Source organism: Mustela nigripes, chromosome 3 (assembly GCF_022355385.1).
Source record: "Mustela nigripes isolate SB6536 chromosome 3, MUSNIG.SB6536, whole genome shotgun sequence".
NCBI lineage: Eukaryota > Metazoa > Chordata > Mammalia > Carnivora > Mustelidae > Mustela > Mustela nigripes.
The window spans coordinates 141,251,116-141,257,115 of NC_081559.1; positions in this window are offsets into that span (position 1 = coordinate 141,251,116).

Below are 6,000 nucleotides of genomic sequence, written 5' to 3' on the forward strand. Positions count from 1 at the left end.
TTTAGGGACCATTATTCTGCCTACCATACACTTGTACTGTTAAATGAATTATGGCTAAAAGGTACATAGGTTGTGCTTTCTGAAAATGGAAACAATATTAACTAAAATGTGAACAATTGTGTTAGTATCATCATTTATTCCTCTGGTGGTTGGAGAGAACAGTATCTGCCTAACATAGTGTTACGATACTACAGGGCTCACTGATCAGTGTCTGTTTTTAAGGACTTTTATTAAGGATGAGAGAATAAGCTCATATAGTTGAATATCTGTTAGGAGCTAAGGACTCTACAGTGAATTTCAGATACATCAGTCCTATTCAGTTTTCACAACTTTATAACATGTGGTAGGCAGCCTAAAGATGACCCTCAACGATCCCATCACCAGTATTCTATGACCTAGTGTAATCTTGTCCCTTTCAGTGTGAACTGGACCTGTGGACTATCCCAATAAAACAGAGCAAGACAATAGCAGTAGGATATTATTTCTGGGATTAGGTTACAGAAGACCGTGACCCCTCTTGCTTATACATTCTCTCCCTTTTACTAGCTTGTTTTGATGAGTCAAGCTACAATGTGGTATGTTGCCATATAGAGAGGCTAACATCTCAAGGAACTGAGGTTAACCTCCAGCCAACAGCCAGGCAGTAACCAAGGCCTTTGGTCCAATAGTTTGTGGGAAACTGAATCCAACCAACAACCAAGCATGAAATTAGAAGTGGACCTTCTCTAATAGAGCCTTGAGATCAGAACAGCCCCAGTGAACACCTTGATTGCAGCTTTGTGAGAGATCCAGAGCCAGAGAACACTGCTAAGCCACCCGTCAGATTCCTGACCTATAGAACTTATGAGATAATAAATATTTTTAAGCCATTAAGTATTGTGGTAATTTGTTATGCATCAATAGATAACTAATAATAAGATATTAATACTGTTTTAATTATAGATGAGGAAAAAAAAAGACATGATAAGGCAACTTTGCAGGTCTCCCAGTTGTTAGTGAAATAATGATGATGATAGCAATAAAATTAGAATTGATAGTAACTTACATTTATTGAGTACCTACTAGATGTTAGGTACCTTTCAAATCATTCTATGTATAGCATCTTAGGTTATTGCATCAACTCTATGAGATAGGTAATATAATTATCTCATCTTATAAATAATGAAATTAGAGCATGGAGAGGTTAAAGGACATTCCCAAGATCCCCAGTTAGTCAACATATTGGTAGGATGTGAACCCAGGTTGTATGAGTCTAGAGTTTTCACTCTTAACCACCATAATATAGATCTTCCTCAGCTTAAAACAGTACAGTTCTATCCTCATAAAACCATTTTAAGTTGAAATTATCTTAAGTCAGAGATGCATTTAATACACTTAATCTACCAAACATCATAGTGTCTCCTAGCCGGCCTTAAATGTGTTCAGAACATTTACATTCATAGTTGGGCAAAATCATCCAACACAAAGCCTATTTTATAATGAAGTGTGGATATCTCATATAATTTATTGAATACTGTATTAGAAGTGAATAACAGAATGGTTGGATGGGCATAGAATGGTCAAAAACATGTTGACCCTTTACCGTCACGATTGCTTGGCTGACTGGTAGCTGTGGCTTGCTGCCACTACCCAGCATCATGAGAAAGGATTGTACTTTTTATTGCAATTTGAATTTGAAATTGAATTCATTGAATTCATTTGAAATTGAGTTTATTGAAATTTGAATTCAAAACTCAAAGTACGGTTTCTACTGAATGTTTATTGCTTTTGCATCATCATAAAGTCAAAAAATCATAAGTTGGACTATCGTAAGTTAGGAACTGTTTGTAAATTGTTCCTTCAAGATCTGTGTTGTAAGGCAAAAGGATATGCGTGTAGCAGGAAGAAAGCAAGAGCTCCAAGAGTTTACCAGCAGTGAGGTTAATCCTGATCAGAGTATTAGGAAATTCTCAAGTGCTAGGGAGCCATCTGATCTCAGTCCTGAAGGCTGGGTAGGATTTAGGCTTGTGGTTGTTAGAGGAAGGAATATATTAGATGAGCAAAACAGGTGGAAAAGCATGAGACATGAGAAAACACCACCTCACTGTGTCTAGAGCTGGGGCAGGATGAGGAATAGTGAGAGATAAAATTAGAAAGGTAATTTGGAGCCTGGTTAGGTAAAAGATTAAGAGTAATTTTTATAAAAAGTTGATCCTAGAGTTTTTTGACTAGTAATTTAAATCAACTGCATTTTAGTTTATACAACAGAACTATTATAGAGATAATATACTAGTGAGTTCAAAATATGGAGAAACTGATTATATGGATTGTATTAAAATATGAAAGTTAGTTCCAGTGAAAGGCAAAAGAAAAATAGGAACGCACATGGAACATTTTGTGTGATTAAATTTCTTGGATGTGTTCAGTTTGTATTTAAACTAAAACGGCATGAGTATCAAAATTTGCAAACCTTTTTATTTCCTTGTAAAAACAATACTATTAGTGGTTACATTCAAACCACATTAAGTATTTCACTAAAAGTAGGGCATGTAGAAATAAAAAAAGTCATTATGATTGTATTCTCAATTACCTGGGAGTGGACCTTAAAAACACTACTACAGAGGAAAGTCATATAAAGCAGGGCTGAAAACATTATCCTCTCTTTTTCTCAAAACATCATTCAAATTCACTAGATGGAAATTTAATTTTGTGAGACGTCGGTACTGTTCAAATTTGTTTATGGTGTGAGCTTTCAATTTAGACTATTTATCATTACTTGGAGAGAAACTTTTTCTCTTAAGCCAGATTGAGTTTCCTTTCCAGGGAATAGATGAATCCAGGAAAAATGTTTCCATAGCTCATACCTAGCCAAAAGCAGTGGCCATGGAGGAACGGACTGCTCATTAAATAATGACAAAAGGAAAATATGTGTTCTCTTTTCCCATGGTCTCTCTGTGTCCTTGACATGTCTCACAATTCTCCAGTCCATAGATTCAAGAAGATTACATTTTGATTCTTAAGTTTTGGGGCTGAACTTTTGTTTCACAACAGTATTAAGCAGGTGATTGCAAATATGAAATATATAGAAAGGCCTGACGTTGATTTGTGTCTGACAGTTGTGTGACCTTTGGATAGTCTCTTAACTGTCACAAACCTCAGTTTCTTAATCTCTCATCTGTTTGACATGTCCTCTAAGATTTCTTTTTGTTTTAATGAATTAGGATTCTAAAAGACAATTCCGTATGACTGCAGTTTCAAGCCAATTCTACACTTAAACATGTGGGCCTCTACGCTGTCTCCATGTATTTTTTGAAGCTATCTTTTCTATGTCTGCAAGTTTTCCACAATAACATAATTACATCCATAAGAGAGGCTAAGTCCTAAATTCTTAGCCTCACCCCAATTTGGCTCCTCTTCTTGTTATTTTTGATCTCATAATTTAGGGGAGGATACTCCCTCCACCTCTCAGGCAGTCAAATTCTGTACCAGCCCTAGAGGAATAAGCCTGAAGTCATTTCCTTATAAAATCTCTCCCTTTTCTACATGTATTTAAGCATTTGTACTGTATATCTTACTGCTATAACAGAGGAAGTTAGAGAGGAGAAGAAAAAAAAATATGCCAATTATTCAACCTGACACCATTAAACTTTGCAACCTTAGCATTCAAGGCATTGCTTCATCCCCAGCCCAGGTCCCAACCCTGGAGGATTGCAGTGACTCTTCGGGGCAGGGAATTTCTTCAAAAAGAAGCCTTGGAAACCATGATAAGGTGTTTCAAACAAGAGCTATTGGCTCATTACATCAGAGGTTCAGGACTAGTCTGCAGTTCAATATTCTTGTGTGCCTCCAAAATGTAGGAAGTAGAATAAAGATTTATATAGGTGCATGGGGATTTCACATGATTTCTGAACAGCCTGGGAAGCATCCAGAAGTCTTGATTCTCTTGAGTTTATGAATTAGTGCCTTGTTTCTCCTGTAACTCATTTTAGAAGGATCTAATAACTAAACATTTCTCCTCATTATCTCTGGGTCATAGATTCCCCTGAAAGTTGGATAAGGTAACGCTGTCAGGTTAAAAGAAGGGGCCTGGAGTTAAGGAGACCTGATCGCTTGTGCTCACATTCTCTGCTGAGCTGAGTGCCCTTGGGAAAATGACAGAACTCCTGAGGGCCTTTGTACTGCATGTGAAAATGAAGAGTATGGGCTGGGTAAGTTTTGAGAACCTTTCCAGTTCTAAATTTACACCATTCTAAGAGTAAGTTGCCACTTGCCTATAGATACTTTGGATTAGACCCAGGTCCTGAGGTGAGTGAATGTCAAAGGGTGGTGAGCTTAGCTAGGCTTTGACATTATCCAGAGTTGTAAAGGCACAGCCTTAATCCACTTTGATTCCAGAAACTTCTGAGGAGAAAAGTAGCACTGAGAATTGACAAGCAAGTTAGACCTGAAATTGCTATACCATCTCTAAGTGTTTTGTTTCATAGTATTCAACTTATGAAGATTTAATAGCTTCACAGTGTTCTTTTTAGCCATTATTATAGAAAGAAAGTATAAAATCTCTGATTTCTATATTCCTTTCAAATTCTATCATTTAAAAATTATCTTTGTTATAAAATCTTACTAAGTTTAACTAATCCAATGACAGTCAATGAAATGAGATTTTTACTGCTTGTATGACACTAAATCACTGTGGAAGGATAAAAACACTTATGTGCAAGTGCTTATATACTAGGAGAGGAGAAAAGCACTAAGAAATGAACACGTGAACAACAATAAAAGAATCAAATGCCCAGAACATTTTGCAGGAGAATGGGATTAACCTAAAAGGGAAAAGGTATGCTTTGGTATTTTTAATAAAATATTTTTTGTGAGTACTTTGTCAAATTAAAGATTATTTTACTTAGAATCGGGTTGAAACCTTTCTTTTCCCAGCATGCAAAACTCTCTTTAAAGATAAATGTTGCAGTGGTATTTTTAATTATTGAGACTGGGCACTTGTTTCCTCTTTACATTCACGTACTTCCAAAGGGATTTGGAACATGGAAGAGTTCCATAGCTGTTTAGAGAAATGGGGACTTAGGTCTCTCTAATTACAAACATTACTTCCCAGTTGTAGCTAAGTTCAGGCTCTATTCTCTATAGTACTGAACCTTCCAAGTTGTGTTACATCAATATAATGTATGATCTGTGTGTTCTGGAACATCCAAACTTTGGTGAGTCTCTAGGATACACGAAGGCCAGTTTGTTTCAGCTAGCTTTGCTGTGAATTATTTTTCTTTTTTCTGTGTGGTTAGTGATTAGTGAATTACCAAATAAACATTTAACTTAGGAAATAAAATTTCATAAATTTCTCCTCCTTCCCAAGCAATTGTAGCTTAAACACGATGTAGCAATAGCGTAGTCTGCATGTCTACAGGCTGACTACCCGAAGTCGTGCCTGAACACTACCCATAAGCTTAAAATGACCAGAAACTGCTCATTTTGTGGTAATGATGATATCATGATGGATTTCTGCTCACTTATCAAAATTTTATGCCATATCCAAATAGGTTTAAGTAATATTAGCGAAGGAAAATATTTCTGAGGTATAATTTTTAAAAATAATGCTAATGTTTAACACAATACTTATTTATAATGAAGTGTAAGCGGCTCATATTTCTGCTTAAGGTTATGCTATTTCCCTCTATTTTGTGAAATAATATTAGTAGCTAATATTTATATTAGTAGTGTCTGTATGCCAGGCACTATTCAAAGTGTTTTATATATATTAGATCACTTAATATCCACAACTTTGTGTAGCAGATGTTGTTATAATCACAATCCCATTTTACAGATGAAGAAAATGAGGCACAGAGATTAAGTAAATTGTCCCTGATCATAAAGGCAACAGGTCAGGATTTGCACTAGTTTCTCCAACTCTGGTATATGTGTTCTTAATTACTATGACATGCTTCCTCCCAGCAGATCAACTTGCACATCAGCTGGGAGCCACATGCGGGGACTTGAGCACCTGCAGCCAGA